The sequence below is a fragment of the Chrysemys picta genome, chromosome 3 (genome assembly GCF_011386835.1).
Source record: "Chrysemys picta bellii isolate R12L10 chromosome 3, ASM1138683v2, whole genome shotgun sequence".
In the NCBI taxonomy this organism is placed as follows: domain Eukaryota; kingdom Metazoa; phylum Chordata; order Testudines; family Emydidae; genus Chrysemys; species Chrysemys picta.
In genome coordinates this window covers 123668306-123688337 of record NC_088793.1, presented here as the reverse complement: position 1 = coordinate 123688337, position 20032 = coordinate 123668306, and the positions used below count along the sequence as shown (strand labels likewise).

Genomic DNA, 20032 nt, shown 5'->3' with positions numbered 1-20032 from the left:
TTAAGTGCGTAGACAGTATCAACATAAAACAAATAACATGGAACAAGGAAAGTGATACAGAACAGGCAGAGGGAACAGAAGCGATTGTACGTGCAACCCTGCTGTGAGTGACACACACGATGCTGCTGATCACATTCTTCCGTAGCCTGGTGAGTAGGAGTGACGCTTTTCAAAGGCTCTTTTTAGGCACCTTAATATTCTACCCATCCTTACGACAGTGCTGATTGCACCATTAGCTCATCAGAGCTTCTGTTCTAAGCCTTCTCCCTACAGTCAATTTCATGTTTGTGAATGGTGCGAGGTTGATAGCTGTGTAGCCTGACATCCTCAATCCACAGAGCAGGTAGTGCGGGGCAGAGGTCATGCAAGTTGACCCTACACTTGCCTGCTAATAGACCTGGCCCTTGAACTGTAGCAATCACATCTCGGGGTGAGAGGGTAATTCAGTCTTATGCCTATTCAGTCCTTGGCCTTTCTGCTGAGCCTCCCAATAAGAACATCAGTTAATGCCAACCAGAGATGGTGGTGTTTGAGCGACGGACATCTGCCCACTGGGGACAAGCCCAGGCCCAACAACTCATTTCACATAGGAAAACAAGCTGCCATCAGATGGCAGCAGCTTTCAAGCACTGCCGTGCTGGGTCACATTCAAACCAGTGACCTACGGAGGAAAGATTCCGTGTCTCATTCTAAAGCCCGTAAATCAGCCAGTGCCTCATGACACCCTATCTTCAGAAGCTGTGGCCTGGACGGCGTTTTGTTTTCAGACTGCTCAGGGAATGTTTGTGCTTTTCACAAGGGCAGAAGGAAATGCAGGAATTTCAGATATTTGCTGCATGCCATTACTTTAAAAAAAAAACAAATGACTTCAGACCCAGTTTTGAGCTCACACCACTAGAAATACAGACTAACTTCACTGAAGTCAGTGAGATTACTCCGGATTTACCCTGGCATACATGGAAGAGAGCGAGGGTATTATCTGCACCAAGGGTTTCCGATGCACAGATCCCCACCCCACCCAGGCATCTCTGCAAATTTTGCCTTGCTGCCACAGACAGCGGAGTTCCAGCTGTTGAACTAGAGAGCCAAAGCAGAGGAGAAGGCAGGCCAGGTGCAGGAAGGGAGCGGCTAGGGGTGTGGGGGTGGGGAGTGTGCATTGACCCCCTCCAAGCCACTTGGAAAAGCTGGCAGGGAATTAACACAGTCTGGGACTCCATTCCATTAACTCTTCTGCCGACGCTCCGCACAGGGAAAAGCCCTGCTTTAAAGGAGGTTATGGGGGTAGTGACTACTGGGAGAAGCCCTGGCAGCATGGCCCCAACAGAACTAAAATATCAGAGAGCAGTAGGGGAGATGTCGGAGCAGCTCTGAGGGACAGGGCCTTAGCCTCTTGCAGGGTCTGAAAGATCCATGCTCCTTGGAGGCAGAACTGTAGCGCATTCCTTTTAGGGAGCAATACTACCCCCCCAAGGAACAAGCCTAAGGAAGCCCTTGGTGAGATTTCTATGCCCCCAGCCCCAGCAGGGTACACTCTGGGGCTGAGGGGAGAATTTGAGCTATAGTTGTCAAACTGACCTCTGCAGGTCCTTATTCCACTGGACTGGACTGGGCTGGGGGCAGCAACAAAATACAGATAGCGTGATGACTTCATATGGAAGAAGAAATCCTCCAGCCAGGGCCGGATTAACTTTCCTGTGGGCCCTGGGCTTTTAGATTTTCTGGGGCCCCTGTATACAAGTCTTTTTCCTGGGAGGGAGTTTGGTGCAGGAGGGGGCTGGGGCAGGGGATTGGGGTGCAGGATGGGGTGTGGGGTCTGGGAGGGAGTTTGGGTGCAGGAGGGGATTCTGACCTGGGGCAGGAGGTTGGGGTGCAGGAGGGAGTGTGGGGTCTGGGAGGGAGTTTGGGTGCAGGACGGGGATTCTGATCTGCGGCAGGGGTGGAGGAGGAGGTATGAGGTGCAGGGTCCGGCTGGGAGGTGCTTACCACAGACAGCTCCCAGGCAGCAGTGCAACAGGGCTCAGGCTGCCTGCCTGCCATAGCCCCATGCCGCTCCCGGAAGCAGCTGGCTGCTAGCACGTCTCTGCAGCCCCTGGGGGTAGGGGGGCAGCGGGTCTCCGTGCACTGCCCGGACCTGCAAGCGCTGCCCCCATAGCTCCCATTGTCCGGGAGCTGCAGGGATGGTGCTGGGGGTAGGGGCAGTGCATGGAGCCGCCGCCGCACCCTTCCCCCCCCCATCAGGGGCCGCAGAGACATGCCAGCAGCAAGCCACTTCCGGGAGCGACATGGGGCTATGGCAGGCAGACAGTCTGCCTGAGCACCTCTTGTAGTGGCCCAGAGATGGCTGCCTGCAATTTATTTTTGTGGGGAGCCAGGGCCCTGGGCTGCAGCCCCTAAAGCCCTTGCCTTAATCCGGCCCTGCCTCCACCTCTGTGATAACATTTGTAGAACAAGGTGGTTTTCGCATACAGGCTTCATGGATATGGACAGCAGCCACAGCACTGACAGTTACATGGTAAGAGCTCCAAGGGACCTGTTACAGGCTGCCAGGTCAATAACTGAGGGTTTTAAAGAAAGGTCTTAAGTATGCATTTAGGCTAGAGACTGTAATGGCTCCAAAAGAGCCGTTTGTGTCTATTGGCTCAATAATCTAGTCACAAGTGGCCGGTTTAAGGGCTGCTCATCAACCTGAATGTTGAATTTCCTGCCGTTTGTTCTTGGGTTTCACGTTAGTGACATGCGGGGGCTTCGGGGTTTTGCAGGTGTGTCAATGTGATTGGGTTTGACAAAGAAAAGCAACAGCTTTTTGGTTCCTCTTTTTGAATTCAAGGTTGTAGTGGCTCTGAAGTTGACTGAAAAGGTTCTCTGCATTAGTCCTTCATGCATTCTAGTTAGACCTTAAGACAAAAGGAAAACAGAATATAAACTAAAAAAAATCCCCATTACAATAGCAACCTACTTTGGCCAACTGAGTGGTGCTTTCTCTTGTCCCGTGAGTGAATCCCCACCCCCCACCCCTCGAGAGCAAGAAATAAGGACTGAGTGTCCTTGATGGACAGCATCCATTTATACAGCAAGCAGAATCAGGGGACGCACAGGAGAAAGACACATGATGATGATGATTAGAGAAAAGAGCCACCTTGCTTTACTGTGCAATATTTAAATGTGTAGGACAGTGCTGGATCCAGAAATATTATATCCTCTTTATCCTCTATGACAGATTACACACAGACTTGGCAAGCTAGAAATAACTGTGCAGGCAATTCCCTCTATAGGAAAGGTGTTTTCCTTTTTATTAGAGATTTATTTGTTTCATCAAGACCCTACCGTGTGATATTAGTAATATCTTAAATCCAGACTTGCTACTTCACCTTCAAAATTGAGAAGGCCTGGACTTGATTATCTATATTCCCCATTATGTGCTGCAGGAAAATGTTAGTTGCCCACAGTAGAAAAATAGATACATGAATATTATACTCTAGTCAGCTCAGTGACTCACAGAAGGGAAATCCAGGATTAGAGAGAATATTTGGCTTTTTACTATAGGGCCCTAGTCTCACCCACACATGAGGTGATTTAAGTCAATGTCAGTTAATCCTATCCTGCAGAATGGGAATTGGGCCCATACTTTGGATTTTGTACATGATGGAATAACACAATCACCTTCCCAATTCATTTGTGACTGCGTTTGTTATAGTCCTGGGCCAAATTCTCCTAGCGGTTCCAATATGAACCTAAGGTCACTCCACTGAGGCCTTCTTTCTTCTCAGGGAGCACACAGTACATGGCGATTGTTACTGGTTAATTGAAGGAAATGGTGTGGGTGCCTGTTTTTCGAATTCTGGCAGCTTATCTCTGATTTGTGCCGCTGAGCAGGAGCTGGATTGTCCATTGCATGGGAAATGCTGTGATTTCAAACATGTTCCCATTTAAATCAGAACAAAACCAAAACATTTCAAAATACCCCAACAAATGAAATTTGTGGGGGGTGGGGAGGGGAGAGAATTGTTTTGGGTAAACTGAAACGTTTCCTTTAAATTTTGACTTTTTAAAATGTTTATATGCTGGGGCATCCTCATGCACTACCAATGCCCATCTGTCATACTGGCCCATAGTGGACTATTGGCAGCCATTGCACATTAAAGCAGCCTTCGGGCAACCGTGACTTATGCGTGATGCCCAATTGCCCAACTTCAAGGGAGTGTGCTGCTGTAAAGTGGCTTAAGTGCTGTAAAAAGCAACAGAGGGTCCTGTGGCACCTTTAAGACTAACAGAAGTTTTGGGAGCATAAGCTTTCGTGGGTAAGAACCTCACTTCTTCAGATGCAAGACGTGAGGTTCTTACCCACGAAAGCTTATGCTCCCAATACTTCTGTTAGTCTTAAAGGTGCCACAGGACCCGCTGTTACTTTTTACAGATTCAGACTAACACGGCTACCCCTCTGATACTTAAGTGCTGTAGTTTATGCATTTGTATAGCACCCACCTGGCATAAAGGGGGCCCCCAAACCTGACTAGGATCGATGGGTGCTACTGTTATATCATAAATAAATAATAGCCATCCATGAAGCAAACCTGCTTTTTCAGTGATTCATTATGTTAACCAAAATCCATTTAGACAACTAAGAGCAAGCAGCAAATTAACAAACTTACCAGCTCATTATTTTTGTGCCCAGAGCTGGATGTAAAGGACTCTTGCCACCTGCAGAAGCAGTAAACAAGTGCTCCTCTTTCACCCAAAGCCGCTTGAGGAAGCTAACTGTGCTGTTTTGTGTGAGCGCTGAGTCCCTGCTTTATGCCCAGAACTCAGCCAGCCTCACGATAACAAGAATTTCTTGGGTTTTAATTCCTTCCTCCCGAATACCTCCCATTGAGGGATGAGATCGGAAATAAGTGCATGGTGCATGGATGGCCCATGTAACATTTGGGCTCTACCAATAGGCTGTAAACTAAGCTGAGAGGCACCAAGGTGCCATTCCCAATCCTCCCAATTGTATAATTAAAGAGAACAGTGATTTTGCTGCAGGATTCATTACCTCTTATCTAGGCAGTGCCATTCCCTTCTGCACTGGAGCAGTGATTTGTTTTTATTTGCTCCCCAAACCCTGAACCATCCCCGAAGCCCTGGCCTGAATCATGCCCCTCATCACCACAAGATTAATTCATTACTGTGCAATTACCTTGCCATGCAGTAGAGTCACTGGGCAGTCACTGCACAAGACCAGTCTGACATTACAGGATGTTCACTGATGGCTGGCCCCCACTCCTGTGGAGAGCTTTGCCATTAACTTCAGTGGGAGCAGGAACACAGCCTAAATGACACACATGGATGGTGTTATTATTTACACCTAAATAATCACTTTGGCCATTCCTGTTGACAGAGGTGGATTTACAATGAAACACACAGTGCCCTGGCACACCCGCCACCCATCTACAGGGGGGTCCCAGGGCCGGGCAGCCCAGCACCATCCAGCACACCCTGCAGTGGGAACCACTGTGGGGGAGAGCAGGGAGGGAGCTGTTTAAAAGCCATGCTGGAGTCGCGGCATGCAGTGCACACTCCCAGCCCATGAGCTGGGCTCCTGCTGGCTTCCGGGACTCCTGCTGCAGGCTGGTGGCCCCGCATGCCACAGCAGGCAGCCAGGTGAGGAAGGCAGGTGAGGGGCCGGCTGGGAGCGTGCTGTAGGGGAGGCATGCGCGCTTCTCTGGTGGGGCGTCCATCCACGGCTGTCCTGCTGCCCTGCTCCTCTGGACGCTGAGAGCACAGGTGCATTCCCTGGCATGCACTGCTGCTGGCGGCCCTGGAAAAAAGCCAGGGAAAGGGAGTGGCAGTCCAGGGGGGGGTCTCATTTCTCATATGCTGCTGCCGCCACAGCTCCCTTTGGCAACAAACAGGAGCAGCGGCGGGGCAGGGATGCATCCACCAGCCAGCCAGGTAAGGTAACCCAGCGGCCGTGACTGAGACTGCCCAGCCCCGTGCTCCCGCCCCCCCCCCACACTTCCCTCTACACACACAAACACTAGCCCCCCAGCCCCCAGCCCTGACTCCTGCATCCCCCCTCACACACATCCATCCCCCTGACCTCTGCACCCCCCAGGCCTCCCCTGCCCTGACTCCTGCACCCACCCATCCCCACCCCCCACCCTGAGCACCAAACGAGAGCTCCTGCACACACATACCCATCCCCACCTGCACCTCTCGCACCAAACGGGAGCTGCCCCAGGTAAGCACTCCACACCCTAACCCTCTGCCCCAGCCCTGAGCCCCCTGCCACACCCTAACTCCTGGCCAGACCCCACACCCCAACCCCCAGCCCGCTCCTGCACCCTAACTCCCTCCCAAATCCCACACCCCAACCCTGAGCCTCTTCCCACATCCTAACTCCTGGCCAGCCCCCGCACCCCAATGTTTTTTTTACGCTTTTTTTATAAAGCACTCTTATCAAAGCGCTTTACAATAGTTTGCTAACGGTACAAACAATATCTGGAAAGCTCATTGAGTGGTCCACCGAGACCCTCAGTGGTTTTCAAGTGGGCTGTGAAAAAAAAGTTAGACTACAAAAACAATCAAGGTACCTCACTTTATTTTCATTTACTTCCTATTACTTATAACATAGGAGGAGGATGAAGAAAAAAAGAATGACAAACAGGGATGGGGGAGGTAGGCGAGAAAGTTCTTTTTCTTGGCTGCGTCCCGGGGAGGGGAGGGGGCAAAAATGAAGCTGAGCACAGGGCCCCACTAACTCTAAATCTGCCACTGCTTGCTGAAATGAAGTCTCTGTGCTGCAATGCTGGGCAACTTCTCTGAAACACTTTGCTTCAGACTTTGCATTTCAGACAAAAAAAAAATTTTTTTTTAAAGCTCCCAAGACCAAATGCGAAACTCAGTGCAAAATTGGACAGCACTTGATAAGCTTTGTTGGGATTCTGAAGGTAGGTGTAAATCAGAAATGAAATCTTATTTTTAAAAAATTAATAACATTGTATTAAATATTAAAGAGCAAGGCTGGAGTCCATTTCCTTCAGTATGAACAAAATCAAATATACGATTCTTCTCCCTTCAAGCCGGTTGTGACGAAAATACCAATTTTTTAATGTCTTGTAATTTGAAATTAGTATTTCAAACTATTTATATAGAATAATCACAGCTGGCATCTCATCTTGGGAACAAACTAATCAAATACACTAGCCATAGAATGAGTTCTTTTCCTTCTGATGGGGAGGGAATTATGAACATAATTAGGAAAGAAAGTGCTGCCTATTGATTATAAGGTGCTTGAAGTTAGGACTCCAGTGTTGTATTTGCAGCTCTGATATACTGGGTAAGCTTAAGCAAATCACTTAACTCTCTATGCACCGGTGTGCCCATCTGGAAAATGGGCCTAAAAATACATACCTCACAGGTGTGACTCTTCCTCACAAATATATATGACACATGGGGTGTATGTGGGGGGTGCATGGCACATGAGGTGTGTCATAAGGTGCCAAAGATGGCAATTCATGGATCCAGACTAGGACGCTTGAGGTGCCAGACGGCAAGAGTGGGCACACTGAGGACAAGGGCCAGTGAGGACACACCTCATCTCCCCGCCCATTTCATGGAGGTGCTGCAGAAACAATAAAGCCTGAGGCTATATTATTTTTCCCATGGACCCCCCCACTCTAGGAGTGGACAGCACCGGGGTGACCAGGCGAGGGCAGAAACACGGGCCTCGGCAGCGCTGGCTTGCCAAGTTTGGTGGGGGGAAGGCTGTCAAGGGAGCAACCTCACCCTGAAGGAACCATCAGAGAAGAGCAAGCCTGAACAGATTTCCTCCCCCAGAAGCCCCACGCACAGTTCATTCCATGGGACGGATGCTCTGGCCTAGAGTACTAGGAGGTTCCAGTTGTAAAGCCTGTTGGGCTCCTTGGCTAGAAGGCACTGTGGATAGACAATGCATTATTTCATTTTAAAACAGTTTAGAAATTCTGTATGCGTACACCACTAATATTGTAATTACTGGTTTGCCTTTATCAGCCTTGGTTCTTTTTGTAGCCCTGCCATTTAAAGTTATTGTTCACTTACTGTAGCTAATTCCCTTTGATAAGTTTCATAGCAAATAGTGCGTCCTGAATACTTGTTATTCCAACCCTATGGATGTTGGCTTCTTGCTCAAAGGAAAAGCTGGGCACATCCATCTATAGGTCAGTGAAAAAGGAGCATAACCCAATAGCTGCCACGGATACTGATGGACATTCTTGAGCTGTGTTCATTTGGCTGGCAAAATGGAAAAACACTGGCAGCCAAAAGGTTAAAAAAAACCCCAAAACATATGAATGGTGCATGAGAGCTACAGCTTTGGCTTGACCTGATCCTGCAATTAAGCAAAAAGGAAATATAATTTGGAGAACAAGAAAAGAATCATTAAAATATTCAGGGCCGGGGAGGGAGAAATCTGTTTGTATTTTCCCTGGCATTTTGCCTGTCAAATTATGATCTTATTTGTGGCTCTAAATGAGTTGCTTTTCTCTCAGAAAATGTAGAAAGTGCTGGCTTCTTCTCCATTACATAGACCATAGGAGGGAGAAGTTGTTAACAAACCTGAAGGTTAAAGGATTGACAGCTTGGAGAAACTAAACTCCTTTATTTATTCACAGAGCAGAAGCTGGGTAAACCAGAGAAATTCCAGCATCCTTACATTACTGCTTATCTTCTCCAAAGGTGCTAGGTCAGGAGGAAGTGTGGAGAGGGACTCAGATTGTGCATTGTCTATCAGTTAAGGTTAGAGATCAACCCAGACCAAAACTCCAGATTTTACCACTCGTGAACTGTGGGGCAGATTTAATCCAAAACCAAACTTCGTAGATGTGCCCTATTTTTTTTAATAGGCCAGACCAAACGCCCAAATCTGAACATGCTATGCTAAGCTTTGAGGAAATTCTTGCACCTCAGGTCAGGGTCCAGTGAAGCATACGGGTGGGGTGTCCCAGGTCGCTGAATGCCTCTAATCTAGATGCTAGATTGTGGCGGGGGGGAGGGGGGCGGGGGATGCAGCTGCACTGCTCTAGAAGCACCAAAGAGACTGTGTCTCAGCCAAGCACAATCTCTCCTGGAACTGCTCAGTGCTCACAGTGGGTGTGCAATCTGCTCCTCCATTGGGCTCGGAATTGGGAACAGAACGCTCTGCCTGGTGCATCAGCTCTGCTGTGAGCAGGTGCAGAGGGTGGGTGGGGTCAGAGCCCTGCCCACTCCATTTCCAGCATTTTGCTCCCTGTGGAGCTCAGGGCTTGTTTACAGGAAGCCTATGCACACATAGAGTGGCTCATTAAGGCACATGGCAACGAAAACTACTGAGCAGAAGAAGGGGTGCCACTCTTGCTGTTTTAGCTCTGTGGTGGGGCTCTCAGGAGCCAGTGTCCCCTGGCAATAGCTGCTATGAAAAAATGGCTTGTTTAATGAGACCAGTGAAGAGCTGCTCTGTAATCAAGCCACCATCAGTATCTCCCCCTAGCTGAGGACCAGGTTGCCCCCTCCAGTATGGGAAAGAGAGGAAGAAAATGGCACAAAATGAACCTCGCAGAATTTTCACCCGGTCATTTCATCGACGGGGAGGTGACAGTATTTGCCTCTCCGTGGAACAAACACTGGACTCCATAGCTTCGGCTGTCCATTGAAGCACCCTGAAGGAGCATCCCCCAGAATGGAGAAGCTCCTCTTAAGTGTTAATATAGCCTCAGGTTGTATTAACTTTAACATGCAGGTTGGTAGCACAACTGTCTCCCCACCTTTGCCCAAGTCTACATGCTTGATTCGCTGCTTCCCCATGAGCAGATCCTCAGCCCTGCAGATGTCCTTCTGAGGCATGTGAGTACATGACAATGATATTGTGGAGATGACAGACCTTACCCGTTCCACATGGAAAGAGGAAGATCCACGCCTTGGACCAGAATGGCTCAGTTCCCTTATCCCTACAGCTCTTCAGGGTGAGAGGTGTGTGCATTAGAGTAGAAAAGCCCATCCCCTGATAGCAGCAAGTGTTGTCTGTGCTGGATGCGTGTGGTATATTTTCCTCTGGAACAGTGGCTACAAGGAACCAAAGCGACACTAAACAGATTCAACTGTAGGACACGTTGAACATGACCTGGGATTGCACCTGAAAGCACCTTATGCAGAAAGCCAGCTAGCCTGCCCAATCTGAAATTGCTCACACACACATACTACCCATCTCTACATTTCCTCTTTTGCCTTGAGTTTATTTCCTCTCAAGCTCACCTCCAGGAAAGCAGATGCTGCTGCAAGAAACATTAAGAAAAACAAGAATAAAAATGGCATTAAGCATTTAAAACCTCCACCCGATCCCTGAAACCAGACCTGACCTTTTAGCGGTTTAGTCTAAAATACTCATCCTCAAATGAAAGAAAAGAGCAGCTTATTTCTTTAAAAAGAAAGAGCAAACATTAAAGATAAAAGAATAAAACTGAGTGAAAATTCACTGTTTGTCCCTATGCTTATTTAGGACCCAATCAGTGAAATCAATGGGAGATTTGCCAGAGTAATGAATGTATGTATTCCTTTAATCATGAATATTGTGGCAGCACAGAGAGGCCCCAGACAAGATCAGGCCCCATTGTGCTAAGCACCCTCCAAATACATGATAAGAGATGGTTCCTGCCCTGAAGACCTTATGTCTAAACAGAAAAGCCAGGCAAGTGAAACACTGTGAGCCCCATTTTATTGGTGCTGAAGCTACAGCACAGAGAGATTAAGACTGGGATGCTCAAAAGCCCCGAGGCTGTGCAGCTTTGGCAAGCCCATCTGGCAGGTCTTGCCCCAAGTCACACAGATAGTTTGTGGCAGAGATGAGCGTTGAACACCAACCTCCTGAATCACAGGCCAGGGCCTTACTTAGAAGCCCACCCTTGCTCTCAAATGTATCTTTGGGGAGATTGGACTTTTGACTCTAATGCCACTGGGGCAAAGACCTTGTCTTCAGGTATAGCTGTACAGCACTTAGCATGCTGTTGGTCCTGTATAAATAATAATAACAACGTGAATTGGGCTGAAAAAAATCAACATACACCACCACATTGCAAATTATTTTCTGTCTCACTCAAGCTAACAGTCTCTCCATTACATGAAGGGAGGATGTTTGAAAAGGAGCAACGGCAGAGCTGTAAAAGAGGGATATACATACTATTAAGCTGCAGCATCTTTGCCAATTTGGCAATTCTTTTGACAAAATCTGTTAATAAAAATCACAAAAAGCAGTGGCACAGACAGTACCAGCATAAGCGATGCAGTGGGCATGAAACTAATGAGAACCCTTCACTCTGTAAAACCTCCCTGCAAAAATCTATCCTATCTCAGCATTTATCAGCTCCTGCGCCTTATTGTCTAGTTAAAACGGAAATAGCTAGGCTTTTACTCGTAATCATCTAGCCATGTGGATGACAATGTCAACTGACACTGGTTTTCGTAAGCCAAACAAGCTGCCCTGGGGTAAGCAACAGTGAAACCAATCAGATTTAGTGACTAATATTTCCTACTTCCGAAAGGATGAAGACAGAGATGTGGTTAAAATTAGATCTCATTGCCAAAAACAACTCGAGAATGGCTGGGAAGGAACATGATCAACATCAGGTTTTTGAATGAGGAACCAGTGCCTTGATTCTAAGTGGCATCTCCCAACAAAGAGGTGAAGTTTTCAGGTTGTGTTACACAGCTAGATGAGCATTTAAAACAAAAAACAAAAACCAGGAGTTGCCTGCTTCCCTGCAGCAAAATCTACTCCCTGGCCTGAACCACTCAAAGACAGGCCTGTACTTGGTACTGTAATTGTTTTGCACTCACTACAGCCGCAATCTTTTCCTCCTACCTTTCATCTTGGCTGTGTTCCTTCAATTTCCTGCAGTGTTCGCAGTCTGGTTCTGAGAAATATCACACTCTCTTATTCTGTTTTTCATTCCTTTCACCCACCAGCAGCTTTCACTTTGCTTTGCGTGCCTGTCCATCTGAGAGAAACGTTTACAGTCCCCAGAACTGGCTTGGCATAGTTTGAGTGCAAAGGAGTCACGCTAGTGCAAAACTGGTGCATGATCAGAATCAGGCCCAGGGAATGAACAGGAAAACTTTACAAGCAGGGTTCATGCTACTGACGTCAGTAGAATTAATCTGGATGTAACTGAGGCTGGTATCAGACCCACTACCTGTTGGGATTTTATTTAGGCCATATTTGCTCCTAGAAGATGAGTCTGATTTAAAAAGACAGAGTCCCCCCCCCCCCCCCCCCCCCGTTTCTGTCTCCCCAAATATCATCTTTCATCAGGGCCACTTCTAACATTTTCAAAACTGGAATGGGGTCAAAATTCCATGTCTCACACTTTTCACAACATGTGCCATTCCTCAGCTCTGTGCTCTCACACAGTCAGGTCTGTTTGCTCAGTGTGCCCTGTTGTTTCTGACTGAGCAGAGATTACTCTCAGACCTGAAAGCAAAGCATTGTTCTGCAGTGGGATCCCGCAGGGATCAGTTCTGGGTCCAGTTCTGTTCAATCTTTTCCTAAATGATTTAGATAATGGCATAGAGAATACACTTGTAAAGTTTGTAGACAATGCCAAGCTGGGAGGGGTTGTAAGTGCTTTGGGGGATAGGATTAAAATTCAAAATATCTGGATTCTGGACAAACTGGAGAAATGGTCTGAAGTAAATAGGAAGAAAATCAATAAGGATAAATGGAAAGTACTCCGCTTAGGAAGGAACAGTCACTTGCACACATACAAAATGGGAAATGACTGCCTAGGAAGGAGTACTGCGGAAAGGAATCTGGAGGTGATACTGGATCACAAGCTAAATATGAGTGAGCAGTGTAACTCTGTTGCAAAAAAAAGCAAACATCATTCTGGGATGTATTCACAGGAGTGTTGTAAGCAAGACACGAGAAGTAATTCTTCCACTCTACTCCGTGGTGATTAGGCATCAACTGAAGTATCGTGTCCAGTTCTGGGTGCCACATTTCAGGAAACATTTGGACAAATTGGAGAAAGTCTAGAGAAGAGCAACAAAAATGATTAAAGGTCTAGAAAACATGACCTATGAGGGAAGATTGAAAAAATTGGGTTTGTTTAGTCTGGAGAAGAGTGAGGGGGGGACATGATAATAATTTTCAAGTACATTAAATTGTTGCAAGGAGGAGGGAGAAACTTTGTTCTCCTTAAACTCTGAGGATAGGACAAGAAGCAATGGGCTTAAATTGCAGCTAGGGCAATTTAGACTAGACATTAGGAAAAAATTCCTAAATGTCAGGGTGCTTAAGCACTGAATAAATTGCCTAGGGAGGGTGTGGAATCTCCATCACTGGAGATTTTTAAGAGTAGGTTACACAAACACCTATCAGGGATGGTCTGGATAACTGGACTAGATGACCTCTTGAGATCCCTCCCAGTCCTACGATCCTACTCAGACCCATGAACTTAGAAGCTGCTATCGTGGGTTGCATTCTGGTACCTTTTCACCACTCCTGAGACATAAAAATGATGGAAACCAGCCAGATCTTCCCACATAAGAATTCCATGGTGTAAGGGGACTCGCTGGTTGGTGTAGGGCCAGCACAGTGGCCTTGCAGTCTTCAATATATGGGCTTGCCAGGAGTCTGTTGGGAAAGGCAGAGGGTATGGCTTGAATGAACTGTGTTTTAGATATTTTGGGCGTCCAGATAGTCCCTTGAGGACAGCAAAAGCCTGGTAGTAAGTTAGAATCGCTGCTGGGGCATATATAGTGTATGCCAGGAGCCAAACTGGCCCCAGGCAATCTGAGAATCCTGAGAGGCATGGCTCAGACTTGGGGCTGGAACCTTTTAATGGAGCTAGAGGATTGGATCCAATAGGAAAGGCCGGGAAACAGAAAAATGGAGGCTTTGAAGAAAAATGAATGAGAGCAAGAGGCAGAACTCAGGTGGCAGAGCAAGAGGAAAAACAACTAAATAATGGAAACTCAGAGTGAGAGACCAGGCCTGGAAACAGACAAAGAGAGATCGCTAAAAGCAGAGGGCAAAGCATTAGACGCAGAGAGCAGCAGAGTAGAGCAGAGCACTGAGCTCAAAAGGAGTGCTTTGTAGCAGTAGTAAGAAAAAGCAAACGTAAAAACTATGTCATGGAGAGATTCAGTCCCAAGGTAGTTGCTGAGATTTTTATTTCTCACAAAACAAGATAGAATATCTGATCTTAAAAAAAATCTTGATTTCCTCAAAAATTTTCCAGAAAAATCCCAATGTTTTCTCAAGTGTAGGACGATTTTGTTCCACAAAATATTGGTTATTTTCTATGAGAGAGTCACATTGTTTGAAGGTATATAATTACTTGAAATGTGTACCATGGTTTGGGAGATAGGAGTTGATTAAAAGGGTATTATGGACACATTCTATATGTAGTAAAAATATACATGAACTGCCACATTTTCAAGAGTTCAGGGCCAGATTTTCATGTTCAGCATCTATAACTGGATCACAGTTTTCAGAAGAGCTCAGCTCCCATTTAGGCACCTAAATAAACAGCCACATTTTCAAAGGATTCAAAATGCTGAGCACTTTTGAAAATCTGGCCTGAAAGATATTATCCTGGGAGTGTACAGCAGCCATTGAGGTAAAACAGCGGTACTCAGCGTTTTACAGGATCAGGCCCTCAAATGAGCATCAACTACTGAGTCCAAAACTGCTGAGTTTTAATCTGTACTTGGACACTATCTCTCTCTGTAGGCTCGGTCAGGTCACTTTAACCTCTCGCCCTTCATTTTCCTTTCTGTAAATAAGGTCGAATGCTCGGTGCCTTCTTCACAGGGGAAATCATAAGGAACAATTCATTTTTTGCAATGTGCTTCGTAAAGCACTATGTACTGGCTAAGTAAAATTATATATTAATATACATTTCCAATAATGATATACTAAACCTTATCTCAAGAGTTAAGTGAAGTGATCATTTGAGGACAGTAAAGCCCCCTCATGATTTCTGAAGTCTTTTGCAATGTAGAGGGAAGGATGCCTTTTCATTCATCATATGCACATTAGCCCTTCTGCTTTTACCACTGGGAATTATTAGCTAGTTAATTTCTTTTATTCAGATGGGACTTAATACATTCAGCTTCAGTTCACCTGTTTCCGCTCACGTGCAGTGACAGTGCACTCTGAGCGCTCCGAGAGCTGCCCTGATAGAAGATAAGTGTTTTCAATTGCAACCATTGGAGTAGATTCAAGGACTTTAAATTTTTTTCATGATTAACATCATGCATAAAATGACTCTCCCCCAAACCTTCTGTCTGTCTTCTGTGGTTTATATGATTGTGGTGCCTGATGCTTCTCTCACAGGATTGGTCCTGACTAAGATAAAAGGTGGGTTTGGGTTGTTTTTTTTAAACGTCAGCAAGCACAGTCCAAAAACCAGCTTTTCATTCTAGTCAAGGCAAACCCACAGTGAAGATCGGAAATCATGGCGGTTTTGGAGGGAAAAGACCAGCGTAACTGTTCAGTCCATCTTCCTGGAAAGGCAAGGTATGCTCCTCTGATAAAGGTCACATTGCTGCTGGATATTAAAGAGATAAGAATAGATTTAATTTTTTTTATTAAACCGAATGTTAAAATTAGCTAATACACAGGTTAAGGAAAGTGTTTCTGCACATCTGGGTATAATGCTTAAATTATCCAACAATACAAAGTTTGGTTTAAAAGTCATAAAACACATATCATATATAATCTGCAATATTCCAAATTGAGGTTAATAAATTTAGCAATATAGTTAAAATATTAGCATCCAAATATTCAGGTACATCACTCATACAAAGTTATGCTAAGAGTAGCTTGTGAGCAGCAGATATAGCGATGAGTGTAGATTGTCCCTCAGTAACTGAGAATTTAGGACAGGTTGTCCCTCAGTAAGCACAATCAATCAGAGAAGTATTTCAGTTACTTTCCTGACTTCATTTCCCAATGGCACTCCAGCTCATCTCTCCTGGTATTGCTGATGGCCAGTGATATGTGCTAAATAAATGTCCCTCGACCACCTGATGGCATCCAGCACCATACGTTGCCACATCAGCCAAGCTGTAGCACAGACCAATTCTGCATTCCCACAACACTCGCTCGTTACTGGGATCGCATGCTCCCAGGGCTTTGACGATCCCTGTGTGTGTTCGAACTTCATAATCCCTAGCTTTCATGGCATCAGCCAGAGGGTGTATTTCTCCCTCTTTCGGGCGGGGGTGTCATGGAAGACCAGGGGTCTTGTTCTCAAAATGACTCTCACTCAAACCTTCTGTTTATATGATTGTGGTGCCTGATGTTTCCCTCACAAGATTTGTCTTGACTAAGATAAAAGGTGGGTTTGGGGGCTTTTTAAACTTCAGCTAGCACTGTCCAAAAACCAGCTTTTCATCCTAGTCAAGGCAAACCCACAGTGAAGATCAGAAATCACTGCTGGTGAAGGTGGAAAAAGACCAGTGGAACTGTTCAGTCCATCCTCCCGGAAAGGGAGGATATACTCCCCTGAGAGAGGTCACATTGATGCTGGATATTAAAGTGATTTAAAATTTTATTAAAGTTAATGTTTAAAATTAAATATACACAAGTTAAGAGGGAAGGTACTGTACATCTGGGGTCAGGCTTGAGTTATGAGGGATTACAGGTATTGGTTACAAGATACATACATATCATATAACCAACATAGACCCAGATTTGGGTGCGGGAGTTTTTAAAGCCTCAGTGGATAAGTGGGCTCGGGTATGCCACCCATGAAACGTATTAAGAGTCCAAGTCAGTATCAGTGTAGCAATACTGCACTTGAGCTTATCCAAAAGGCCAAGTAACTTATTTACAATGCATTGGCGTATAGTGACCTGATCCACAACACATACAGCTGCCTCTGGCATCAGCTGCAGTCCTTTGTACAGTTCAAGGACACAGTGTTGCCTTAAATAGGAGACGTACTGCGCACGTGTTGTTTTATTTCACAAATATTGCATGTGTCCTTCAATCAATTTTTTAAATTAATAATGTATTAAGTGGAGGTTAAAGAATTGTGTTTTTATTTTCATCCAAGCATTCTTATATAGCTAGTTCTCAAGGCACAGTGGGGAAGAAACATTAGCCAAAGGCACAACAGAGCTGTTTGAATACTGCTGTCTTTTATACCCAACAAGAAAATTTAAAGAGGGGCACGGAAACAAAGTGCAGGCCTGCTGAGTATTAACTTGAAAGTGGGAAATAAGCAAATAATTTTTAATCACCAAATATTAGAGGCCTAGATAGTTATCTGAGGTTCTTTCTGCATTGAATTTGGTTTTATTAATTCTCAGGGAAGCGACTAGTTTGGAATGTAAAGAAGAAAATTGATGTTCTCGATCTCCTTTCAAAAACATACCCTAGTTATTGGCTTTGCTGGTCTGCTGCATGAATCACAGTTGTGTGTCATCACATGCATTCAGCTGTGCTGTCATTGTGCAGGATGAAATCCAAATCCGGATGAAAAGGGAAACCCAAACAAATTCATCTACATTCCTCATGACTCACTCTGCTTCTTATCGCCAATCATCCCTCCTGTGCAGGAACAGAGAAAAAAAACACACACACCCCCACCCCCAGATTCTAAAAACTGAGACTATTTTACAAATCTGAAGCAATCAGAAGGTCTTTGACTCAGAAATGTATAATGCAATTGGTTAAATTTGAGTTCTTCTGCTTCCCCCAAATCAGTTTAGAATTCTAGAATTAAACAGCAAGTCTGTCCGGCTTACATAAAAGCTATTTTCTTGTTTTCCTTTTTTATTTTTTTCCGTCAATCGACAGTAGTTGCCTCCGGTGCCTCAACAGTAGCTATGACTGTGTCTTAATGAAAAAAGATGTATAAAGTATTACCATAACCTCAGAGGCATGAGTGAAGCCCTTATTAGAATTCGGGACCTACAGCTGGAACTTTCAGCTTGGGGTGGGAGATAAAGTTAACTATTGTTAGCTCACAAGTGGCTCAGACTTCCTGGCAACTGAAGTGAATTACTCAGCCCTTTATGCAGGGCTTCAGAAACAGTCCACTGTTTCACAACAAAAAAGGCATTCAGGCAGGGAAAGATGGTCTCCCCAGGCTCTAGAAAGCTAGCTTTAAGACAGTGAATCAACACTAGGGCCTCACAAGTGAACGGCCACTGTGGGAAAGGGTGATGATGTCAGCCTGAATGCATTTCCAATGTTTTTGTCCCACTTTTCATTGCTTTTGCTCGCCCTCTCTCTCTTTCTCTGTCCCCTTCCTGTTCTTTTGAGGCCATTATTTTAAAAGTTTAGAACGCCCATCAACTCCAGTGGCCCACTGCGACACTGTTGCCATGGCAATGCTTTTCTACACTGTTCTTTGCATAAAATAAACCAGGGGGGAAAGCTAAAAAAAGAAGAGACAGTGAGTGTCCCAGAGAGAGGAATAAGAGAGCCAGCGCCAGTTGGGGGCAGCTTGGAGTTAGAGCTGAAAGTGGGGAGAGGAGTGCTGTCAGTGGGGATGGGGGAGTATAGGTGAGGGGGCTGGTGAACCCAGTAGGTATTTGGGGATCTTTTGAAAAACAAATTTGTAAACCTTCACACTCTACACTTTTGAAAGGATCCACACTTCTGAAGGCCTACAGAAGAATCAGAGTAATGTTCTTAGCTAAGCCTTCACAAAGAACACAGCCATGCTTTGGCAAATGTACCCAATTACATAGTTTATACAAAGTTTTCAAAGGCTTTTCTATGCTTGCCCACCCCCCTTCTCCCCGCCAAAGAATGTGTGTAAGGGATGGGGGAGGCCCCTAAATGCTTTTGATCCTGATAGCAAGTGACCATTAAACAAGCTGACATACCTGACAGGATAGCCCACATTCTCAGGTTTACTGTGCTGTCAAAGTGCAGGCTTCAGTAGTAAGTGCTGAGAAGCATCCCTGTAAAACTGGCTGGACACTGTCAGTGACAAGGGGGAAGAGGCATTCATTGCTCATGTTGTTCCTCCTGTACATGATACAGTGCCGCCTGCATCCCAATCACCGGCTTGCCCTCCCTCCAAAAAGAAACGTCATGTTTTCTTCCTGCATTCTGAGAAATAGTGGATATTCCTATGGCCAGTGCAGGAAGCCTTTGCTAAGCCTGTCCCGAGGCAAAATTATAGTATGGCAGAATTGTATGCACATTGAGCACTGAGATAGTAGAGTAATTTAGTACACATTACATCCATGCTGTACTGGGGTTTTGGATATCAGCATTTTAAAGACTACAAATGTACATGCTGCTTACACAACATTCAATATTCATCCTTTCTGTCCTCTGCCCAAATTGTGACACCCTTTCTCTGACTGAGGCTATGTCTTCACTAAGAAAAAAAAAGTGCAAATTTTCATAGACTCGTAGAAATGTAGGGTTGGAAGTGACCTTGAGAAGCCATGAAGTATGCCCCCCCCCCCCTTCACTGTGGCAGGAACATATGAACCTAGCCTATCCCTGACAGGTGTTTGTCTAACCTGTTTTTAAAAGCCTCCAATGATGGGGAGAAGCTGGATATGAGTCAACAGTGTGCCCTTGTTACCAAGACGACTAACGGCATATTGGGCTGCATTAGTAGGAGCATTGCAAGTAGATGGAGGGAAGTGATTATTCCCCTCTATTCAGCACTGGTGAGGCCACATCTGGAGTATTGTGTCCAGTTTTGGGGGGGCCCCCCCCACTACAGAAATGCTGTGGACAAATTGGGGAGAGTCCAGCGGAGGGCAACGAAAATGATTAGGGGGCTGGGGCACATGGCTTACGAGGAGAGGCTGAGGGGACTGGGGTTATTTAGTTTAGAAGAGAAGAGTGAGGGCGATTTGATAGCTGCCTTCAACCACCTGAAGTGGGGGAGGGGGTTTCCAAAGAGGATGGAGCTCGGCTGTTCTCAGTGGTGGCAGATAACAGAACAAGGAGCAATGGTCCCAAGCTGCAGTGGTGGATGTCTAGGTTGGATATTAAGAAACACTATTTCACTAGGAGGGTGGTGAAGCACTGGAATGGGTTACCTAGGGAGAT

General features: G+C 45.8%; 1 long non-coding RNA gene across 4 annotated transcripts; it reads right to left on the bottom strand.

Annotated features, from left to right (window-relative positions):
• Positions 1 to 8605: 8605 nt before the first annotated feature.
• Positions 8606 to 19392, bottom strand: LOC101943273 (uncharacterized). 4 transcript variants are annotated; one of them, XR_006176098.2, is made up of 3 exons: positions 17379 to 19392; positions 15436 to 15545; positions 8606 to 13624 (listed from the first exon to the last, which is right to left on the bottom strand). It is a non-coding gene; the product is annotated as an uncharacterized LOC101943273 (long non-coding RNA). The 4 variants fall into 4 exon arrangements; XR_509243.4 differs by lacking the exon at positions 8606 to 13624 and having other exon boundaries at positions 14510 to 15545; positions 17379 to 17554; positions 18841 to 19379; XR_010599735.1 differs by lacking the exon at positions 8606 to 13624 and having other exon boundaries at positions 14510 to 15545.
• Positions 19393 to 20032: the final 640 nt, after the last annotated feature.